This window comes from Ursus arctos, unplaced genomic scaffold (assembly GCF_023065955.2).
Source record: "Ursus arctos isolate Adak ecotype North America unplaced genomic scaffold, UrsArc2.0 scaffold_1, whole genome shotgun sequence".
Lineage (NCBI taxonomy): Eukaryota > Metazoa > Chordata > Mammalia > Carnivora > Ursidae > Ursus > Ursus arctos.
This window is the reverse complement of record NW_026622763.1, coordinates 62,602,874-62,613,582: the sequence shown is the minus strand read 5'-3', so window position 1 is coordinate 62,613,582 and position 10,709 is coordinate 62,602,874. Positions and strand designations below refer to the sequence as shown.

At 35.6% G+C, this 10,709-nt stretch overlaps 1 pseudogene; it reads left to right on the top strand.

Annotated features, from left to right (window-relative positions):
* Positions 1 to 3,404: 3,404 nt before the first annotated feature.
* Positions 3,405 to 4,293, top strand: LOC113248890 (40S ribosomal protein SA-like; annotated as a pseudogene).
* The last annotated feature ends 6,416 nt before the right edge of the window (positions 4,294 to 10,709 follow it).

Genomic DNA, 10,709 nt, shown 5'->3' with positions numbered 1-10,709 from the left:
GAAGCTCAGCTGACTGAGCCACCCAGGACCCCCTCTGCTGTGTTTTTTAAAAACCCATAATTCACAAATATACAGGCAACACAACCCAACATTTTTATATATTTTTTGAAAATTGTCTTACAAGCCTTATATGGCATATAGGAAATGTTATTCAATTCCTTTCTCAACACAATCATTTGTCTTATGTGAACAACTTCCACTTACACCAAGATGTTTTTTAAAAATGCTTAAAAAAAAAAAAAGCATGTAGGTGAATACGGTGAGATCAGCTGCAGATTTTCCATATTATGCTGCTTATTATGAAGGATTTTGTTCACCTCTTTACTGGTCCTGATTTCACAAAGTCATTGACACTGAGGTGCAGATATTCAAAAAAGATAACAGCCTCGGCATTCTTGGCCTAAAGCTCTACTCTCAGACATACATACTTGATGCTCATCTATGGTCTTTTGGATGCCCACACATGAATACCATCTGCTAAGTTGATAACATATTAAACAAAATGAATTTGTATTTTGGCAATTTGCACAGCACCAGGAGTAACATTGTGAAACCGGCTTTAAGTGTTCTGTGCTACCAAAGCCATATTTTCTTTAATCTGATGATATCTGCAGATTCTAAAGAAAATGATGCCTTACAGTTGAGGAAAAAGGAAGATGTAATTTCTGAGATGATTCAGTTGCCAGAAAACAGATTATGCATATGTATAAAATTATTAAATTTGCATAGGGTGTCAAATGAACAAGAGCATGATAAATTGAATTTTTAAAAAACTAGAACCTATGTAGGTCCCTAAAATTGGACTCCTAACTAAATAATAAAAAACAAAATAAATACAAATACAAAATAAAATGAAGTAAAATAATGAAATCTTTTAACAAGAGCCACATATTTTGAAGCAGAGACATTTTGGCATTATAAAAATATGGTCACTTTGGGAGACATAACCAAGATGGCAAGATAGTAGGTTCCTGACTTTTCCTCTTCCCATGGATGTACTATGTATATGTAGCTAATATATAGCTACACATGAATCAATCCTGAGCTTAATTCAGAAACTAATAGATTTACTCCTACTCTTTGAGCAATGTATCAAAACAGGTAAGAAAAACAGACACACTGTTGCCATAAACCACAATCTCCAGCACAGTGTCTTATAATTGAGGGGGAACACTGAACTCAAGGGCTATATCACACATCTAGCACCCCAAATTTAAGGCTACCATATGAGGGGCAGTTCCCCAAATCACCTAGCTCTGAGAGCCAACAGGGCTCATCCATAAGACCATAGTAAACGAAGAAGCAGTTTCTAAACAGATATGTGAGAATTTCTCATAGCTCTCCCCCCCAGGCTCATACTTACCAATAATCACTTTTAAAATAAACGGACTAAATTTTCTAATCAAAAGACATAAAGGGGCTGCACAGATTACATTTTTTCAAAAAGAAAAAAAGACCCAACTCTATGCTGCCTAAAAGAGACTCATACCAGCTAGCTTTAAGAACACATATAGCCTGAATGTGAAGGGTCATACAAGATTATTTCGTGATTTCCAAGTAGAAAATCTGAACAGAATAAAACGAGTAAGGAGTTTGAAGCAGGAATCAAAAACTTGTCAACAAAGAAAATCCCACAAACAGATGACTGTACTGGTGAATTCTACTAAACGTTTAAAAAAAAAAAAAACAACAACAGGGGCGCCTGGGTAGCACAGTCGTTAAAGCGTCTGCCTTCCGCTCAGGGCGTGATCCCGGCGTTCCCGGATCGAGTCCCACATCGGGCTCCTCTGCTGGGAGCCTGCTTCTTCCTCTCTCACTCGCCTGCTCTGTTCCCTCTCTCGCTGGCTGTCTCTCTGTCACATAAATAAATAAAATCTTAAACAAAACAAAACAAAAAAAACAGTACCAATACTTCTCAAATTATTCCACAAAACTCAAGAAGTGGGGAACACTTCCAAACTCATTTTATGAAGCCAGCATCACCCTGATACCAAACCCAGACAAGGACACTATAAGAAAATACAACTACAAGGCAAGATGCTTGACTAACAAAGATGCAAAAATCCTCATCAAAATATTATCCATAACAACAAAAAAATCAACAGCATATTAAAAAGATCATACACCATAGGGCACCTGGGTGGCTCAGTTGGTTAAACACCCAACTCAGGTCTTGACCTCAGGGTTATGAGTTTAAGCCTTAAAAAAAAAAAAAATACACCATAATCAAGTGGGATTTAATCTGGGGTGCAAGGATAGTTAAACTTACACAAATCAATAAATTTGATATCACATTAACAGAGTTAATGATAAAAATCATATGCTCATCTCAATAGAAGGAGAAAAAGCATTTGAAAAAATTTAACATCTTTTTATGACAAAAACTCTTCATGAAATTGGTGTGGGTGGAATGTAACTCACCCATAATACAGGTCGTATATATGACAAACCCATAACAGCATCACACTAAACAGTGAAATGCTTTCTAAGATGAGGAAAATCAGGAACAAAATAAAGATGCCCACTCTTGCCACTTCAATTCAACATAATAGTGGAAGGTTTAGCCAGAACAATTAGTCAAGTCCTTTCATCCAAATCAGAAAGGAAGGAGTAATATGTCTCTGTTAGCAGATGGCATGATCTTATACATAGAAAAGCCTAAAGACTCCATCAAAAAACTATTAGAACTGATAAATGAATTCAGTTAATTTGTATGATACAGAATGTACAAAAATTAGTTGTTTCTATATAGTAACAATGACATATGGAAAGAGAAATTAAGAAAACAATACCACTTACAGTAGTATAAAAAGAATAATATACTTATAATAAGTATAAATAAAAATAAATTTAACCAAGGAGGTGAAAGATTTATAGAGTTGACCCTTGAACAATATGAGAATTAGGGATGCTAACCCCCCACCACATAGTTGAAAATCTGCATATAACTTTTGACTCTCCCTAAATTTGACTACTAGTAGCCTACTGTTGATCAGAAGCCTTACAAATGACAGAAATAGTTGATTAACACATATTCTGTATATGTATTATATACTGTGTAATTTTTTTAAAGATTTTATTTATTTATCTGACAGAGAGAGAGAGAGAGCGCAAGCAAGGGGAGCAGCAGAGGGAAAGGAGAAGCAGGTCTCGCTGAGCAAGGACTCTGATGAGGGAGGGGCTCCATCCCAGGACCCTGGGATCGTGACCTGAGCAGAAGGCAGATGCTTAACTGACTGAGCCACTCAGGTGGCTGTATTCTTATATACTGTATTCTTAATACAGAAGCCAGAGGGGGGGAAATGTTATTAAGAAAAACACGAAAGTCGTTCTGCACTAGCCCAGGAGGGGTCCATACAGTGTTGTTCTGCATTCCTGTCGTAAGTTAAAGGGAAACTTTCCCAATGTCTGGAGCCCTTGATGATCTGTAAATGAAGGAGGAGGATGGCCTCAAATTCCTTGCACTAGGCACCTGCTTGGGTGACACCAGCCTTGACTTCCAGCTGGAACACTACATCTACAGAAGGAAAAGTGATGGTATCTACAGCATAAATCTGAAGAGAACCTGGGAAAAGCTTCTGCTGGCAGCTCATGCTATTGTTGCCATTGAAACCCCATCTGATGTCAGTGTCATATCATCCAGGAATACTGGCCAGCGAGCTGTGCTGAAGTTTGCTCCTGCTACGACAGACACTCCTACCGCTGGCCGCTTCACTCCTGGAAACTTCACTAAGCAGATGCAAGCAGCGTTCCAGACCTGAGACTTCCGGTGGTTACTGATCCCAGGGCTGAGCACCAGGCTCTTACAGAGGTGTCTTATGTTAACCTGCCTACCGTTCATTGATCTGTGTAACACGGACTTTCCTCTGTGCGATGTGGACCTTGCCATCTCTTGCAACAAGGGAGCTCACTCAGTGGGTCTGATGTGCCGGATACTGGCCTGGGATCTGCACGTGCGTGGCACCATTTCCTGGGAACACCTATGGGAGGTCATGCCCGATCTCTACTTCTACAGAGATCCTGAAGAGATTGAAAAGGAAGAGCAGGTGGCAGCTGAAAAGGCTGTGACCAAGGAGGAATTTCAGGGTGAAGGGACTGCTCCAGCTCCTGAGTTCACTACTACTCAACTTGAAGACATAGACTGGTCTGAGAATGTGCAGGTGTCCTCTGTGCCTACTCAGCAGTTCCCCACTGGAGACTATAGCACTCAGCCTGCCTGCCACTGAAGAGTGGTCTGCAGCTCCCACTGCACAGGCCACTAAATAGGTAGGAGCAACCACTGAATGGTCTTAAATTTCTGTTTCACAAAGGCAAAGAAAATGGAAAACAAACTTACTTTAAAAAACAACATAAGAGAAAATACATTTATAATATGGTACTGTATTTATTAAAAAAAAAAAAAGCGGACCCATGAAATTCAAACCTATGGTGTTCAAGGGTCAACTCTACACTGAAAACTATATATCATTGATGAAATAAATTGAAGAAGACCAAAATAAATGAAAATACATCCCATGTTCAGGGATTGGAAGAATTAATACTGTTAAAATAGCAATTCTACCCAATTGATCTACAGATTCAATGCAATCCCTATCAAAATTCACAATAGGTATCACCTATAGCTATTAGGGTGTCTATTATCAAAGAGACAAGAGAAACTGTTGGTGAGAATGTGGAGAAAAAGAACTTTTGGGTATTGTTGGCAGGAATGTAGCAAATGTTACATTTTTAGGGTCCATAGGAGATTAAAAGTAGAAGTACCATATGATCCAGCAATCCCACTTCTGATAATACACCCAAAAAAACAAAATCACTATCTCAAAGAGATATCTGTACTCCCATGTTTGTTGCATCATTATTCACAATAGCAAGATACGGGAATAACTCAAGTGTCTATGGACAGTGGATAAAGAAAATGTGGTATATATAATGGAATATTATTTGTCCTTAAAAAAGAAGGAAATTCTGCCATTTGTAGCAACATGGATGAATATGGAAGACCAAATAGAGAAAGACAAATACTTCATAGTATCTCATATATGTGGAATTAAAAAAAAAAAGTCAAACTCATAGGAACGGAGAGTAAAATCATGGTTGCCAGGGGAAGTGTGGGGGAAATGGAGATAGTATAAAAGAAATACAAAGTTTCAGTTATAAGATGAATAAATTCTGAAGATCTAATGTATAATGTGGTGACTATAGTTGATAATACTGTATTGTATAATTGAAATTTGTTAAGAATTTCTCACACACAAAAAAGTTAACTATGTGAGGTGATGGATGTATTAATTAACTGATTATGGAAATCCTTTTACAATGTATGCATATATGAAATCATCACATTCTACACTTCAAATATATTACAATTTTGTCAATTTTACCTCAATAAAACTGGAAAAAACATGTAAAAATATTATCACTTTGATTATACATTTAAATTCATTTACTTCTGGCTTGTTTTATTCTGATTAGTCTAGTTATCAATGGGTAAGTCACCACCATGTTAGGCTATATTTTGAAGTAAGTAGTGTGTCCTATTGTTATAGTAAAAAAAAATATCCATTACATCCACCAGCACTTTGAGAACATATTTTTAATGATATTTGGTGATTAGTCAGAATTCACATTTAATGATTCCAGAATTATAACAGGAAACTGTGACAATCAGCTTATATTATTACCATATGCTTATGATACTCTAACTATTATATATTGGCTTTTGGTTTTATTCACAAATATTCAGCTAAGTAAAGGCATAGTGAATGTGGTTAACTAATTACTAACAGTTCGTAGAAAATTCAGTGTTTCTTGTGATTCAAATATTTGGAAAACTTCAACAGATGTAAATTATTTTTCTTTTTGTTTTATATAGTCAATATTAATTAAGCATGTTAATATGTTTTCTTCTTAGATAATCATTTTGAAATATATAATTGGCTAATTGCTTTTATTAAAGAGATAACAGTATAATCGTCCCTATGATAAAGCCATCATCAAGGAGACACTACCACCTTTCCTTTGCAGATGGCCATAGTTTTACAATCTCCTCAAACAGCATCACCTCACAAATTTAACTTCGAGGTCAGCCCGACCAGCATGAAGCCATTCAGCAATATTTTTATAACCAGTGTGAAACCTTTAGTATATGTGTGTGTGTGAGAGAGAAATTACATCAAAAAGCTAATTTCACTCATATTTCTCAAATGTTTCAGTACGTATTAAGAATGGCCAAAGTTTCTGGGATATATTATTTCAAATTGGATTTAGAAAATTTATATAGACATAGATATGGACATAGATACATACAACTTTGCCTCATTTCTTATTGCTTTTTATAAATCTAAGTTAACTTCAACTGCAAGAGTGTTGATAGAAGAAGAACCACCTGTGTAACTTTTTCCACCCTATGCCAGTGGTTCTCAAATCGTTGTTGTCATACTAGCAACCTCAGCATCACTTGGCAACTGGTCAGAAATGCAAATTCTTAGGCCTTCACCCCAGTCCTGCTGAATGAGAATGTCTAGGAGTGGATTCAGCGATCTATATTTAAATAAGCACTATATTTTTCTCTTATGCGTGTTTAAATTTGAGACCTACTGCCCTATGCTATTCCCAACCCCGAAGGTAACAGCTTTTCGAAAGAGGACCTCCCAAGTGATTTGGATGTACAGTTCTATGAAATGAAATGTTACGCAAATATCTTAATTGTTCTACTCATTTTCATAGAAAGAGAATAATTTTTCCTCATTTTATGTTTATTAAAATGCTTAAGGACATATGCATAAAAATTTGAACTTTGTGTCTGCTTACTTTTAAATCAGAGTTCTTTCTGCATAGAAGTCCTATTAGGTGATACTATAACGACGGATACTAGCACTTACGAAAGTGAAATATGGCAATTTATGGTTATTTAGGTGATTTCTGAAAACTGTCAGTCCAAGACAATTTTAATTAGGAGTTTGAACGGATTTGTCTGAGGAAATGTTTTGTAGACACGTGCTGCAAATGGAACATAAGGATCATTGCTCTGTCCTCTTTCCCTTCAATCATGTTACATGAACTAGAAAAAAAAATTCCCCCAAAGTAGCCTCACCGGTTAATTTCATACCTGGCTGCACAGAAAATGCTAAATAGAGAGGATCTCTTTAAGCAGTAAGTACAACAACTATAACCATACTGGCAATTGGTGTCATATTTTCTTTAGCCAGAGAAATGAAGCATGAATTTGCAAGGGAAATTTGAGATAATTGTCACTTATCTAATATGCTACCATATCCTAGGCTGTAGCACCAATGATGAGGCAATGATCACCGCAGATGAACTGCAAATATCTATCATCTAGCCATAGGTAAAAACATTATTTTTACGATAAATCTGAGTGACTAAGCCAAATGTAGTCTATTTCTTCTATCACTTGCCTTAATGTTTAAGTACGTTAATTGAAAATATATTTTCATTATTAAAGTAGTAGAGAATAATATTTTAAATATTGAGTCTATTCAGAAACATCTAATAATGTTTTAGAAATCATTTATTTCAGCTCTGGTCCCTATAGTGGGTATATCACTCTGGGTAGACACACGTAAAATAAGAATGCAAACTCAAGTGGCCATAAAATACTTGCAAGTCATTCACATCTGTGGCAAGATGAGAATGTGCCCTGGAGGAGACATGTGAATTGCATTGCCTTTGTCTTCCATTCTCATCCTTTACATGCTCAGCCACTGAATGTTCCTGCCAAAGAAATCCATGGAAACACACTCTACAAAGTACTTCATTTCACTGCAGGTGATGTGAATGAAAAACAAGCTCTTAGCAGATGTCACAAAATGATTTTAGGATGATGATGAGGAAGCAAACAAAGTGTAAGAAAGAAATTTAAAAAACAAAAAAAGGCTCAGTTTGGGACACCTGGGTGGCTCAATCCGTTAAGCGTCCAACTCTTGATTTCGGGGGTCATGACCTCAGGGTCCTGTGGGGAGTCTGCTTGAGGATACTCTCTATCCCCCTCTGCCCGTCCCCCATCTCATGTGCTTTCTCTCTCTCTCAAATAAATAAATCTTTAAAGAAAAAAGAGCTCAGTTTTTAAGCATATTAAATTAGGGAATAGACCACAAAGTGAAGAGAAAAATAAAGAAACAGAAGCTGGAGTTTAGAATACTATTAACTACTTTATTGTCATTGTCCTTGTCAGGGAGGAAAACTGTTTCTCTACTCGCTTAGTAGTAGTAATTGTGGCCCATAAATTAAACTGATAAAAGATAAATTAACAGGAGAAAGGACAAAGTTGATCCACATGGGTTCATGGAAGCTCACAAGGGAAGTGGCTCATACAAGTGACTAGAATTTAAAGTTTATATACCATCTTAATAGGAAAGGGACAAGGGACTTAAAAAAAAAAACTAATGACTTTGAGGAAAGACAAATGGAAGTTTAGGAGCTTCTAGGGGAAGGGTGATAGTGTGACCATGTTTGTTTATGCAATTTCTCATCCAGGTTCTGACTTCTCCTTTCCAGTGATAGGAGTCAATTTCCCTTGAAGGGAGATTTATGGCAGTTGAATTTTATTTTTGGAAGCCTCTACTTTCAGGAAGGTAAGGAGGGTAGTGTTCAGACAAAGCCTTTCCGCTGAGAATCTGTTGATTCTCAAGTGTCTTTGGCTCAAAATAATTTTTATGCCACAGTGGTATATTCTGCATCCCTTCATCATTTTATCTTCTCATTCATAGTCCCAACTGGCACAGGGCGAAGAAAGAATAGAGGGGGGAAAAGTGCTAATTGTACTTCTTGCTGTCATCAATCTGGGATACTTGGCATTCACATTTATTGTATTCCTGAGGGGATTTCTATCATACCTGCTAATTAATCATCTTTATTACAATCTTTTTACATTGAATTGGTTTTCTTTCCAGACATTTAGTCAGCAACAAATCTAATAATAGCAAAAACAAGAATCTGTTTCAATGTAGCACTCTTCAGGTTTATTCTGATAGTATATGAACCACTATTTTCAAACAGTTACGTGAAGAAAGAGTTCTTATCAATGGAAGAAAGTAATGACAATGATAATGATAGAATGTGACAAAATATGCATATACTTTAAAAAATGGATGATTCTTTAATTTTTTAAGAATTTTATAATGCCTAAATCACTCATATTTGTTCTTTGAAAAATCAGTTACCTTATAAGGTATGCATGATTTTTAGTCACTGAAAATTAGTGTAATCATACAGACAAAACAAAATCTCACTGGCAATGTACTTTTAAAAAAAACAAAACATAGCATACTGGAATGACTTTTATTTCCCTGCCCTTGGTATAGCACTCTGCCTATGGAATCGGAATTAATACATCGATGTGTTACTTATTTATTAAAAAAATTCTTGACATATGGAAACAAAGCCTGGGTGGAAATCCATTTTAGTCACCTGGAGAGAAATCTATGAGCTAATAGAACAATCTGTTAATTAAAAATTCTAAAATGTCAAGCCAAGCTATTTAGTTTTAAATTACATAGTTTCCCAATTTGAACAACGTTCTAAATGCAATGTGATTAGACGCTCTCTTTCTTTTGTGTCTCAGTTGTTTCTGAGCACAATCAATTTGACAAGGATCCCAGGAGTTACCTCTCCAGCAGACGCTCTCTGTACTGTCTCAATCAGTTGTCCAGAGCTCCAGAAAATAAAGATAAAACAATTTCACACTTGTCCTTAAGAGTCTCAGATACAGTGTCTATTGAATTATTTTCAAATGTAGGTATTACTTTCCCAAAGCAGATGTTCTAATGAAAATATAAGTATATAAACATGTGAATAATGGCGTGGGGTTCCAAAGGCTATATAGTTGCTCTTAAAAAGTCTTAAATATCTATAATAGTGGTTTTTGGTATCTTTTCTCTAACTTTAATAGACAGTTTTTTCTAAGCATAATATCATGAAGAATACTAATCGATTACACAAATTAAATTGCTCTAAGAAATAAGTTTCATTTCTTACTCTGAAACAATCCATTAAACAACCTATAATTTACTAAGGTAAATGCAGGGAAATTACTACATTTTGCTGGAAATACTTTAATAATCTCAAACATGCACTTTTTAATATTCAAACCTGTAGTCATACTGGTTTAGTTTTACTTTAGCAGACGCAATAATGAGAACGAACTAAAAAGATGTCTTGAATTTTTCTTAATCCTCATTTAATACATAGCAATAACTGACATTTTACCACAGGCAGTAGATGGGGGGGGGTAGAATAATTTTCAGAGAAAGTAGATTGGATTTCACGTTTAAGGAAATAAAAATGTTTTTATAATGCATTGAAATCTTCAGTGATTTAAAAATGTTTTAGTAAAGGTGTACTTGACCTTAAATCCACATTACTGATTAAAATTACAGACCGGAAGATCAAGAATATTATCAGTTATTTGTAAGTTTTTGGAGAAATATCTTACTTAACAGAAAATTAACCAGTTTTTACTAGCCGGCCAAATCAAAGCACCCATTCCTATGTACTCCTTCTCATTCTACTCTCATGCCCAATTCAATATTTCAGATAGCAAAAATATGTAAATAGGTATGACAGAAGCTTATAAATTGGATTGGCCATGTAAATATGTAAATACAGCATTTACAGTAAAAAGTCCTGCTTAGTCATCAACAGTCTCTCTTTCCCTGATAAATATATTCTTCTCAAACTCAGAGCATAGC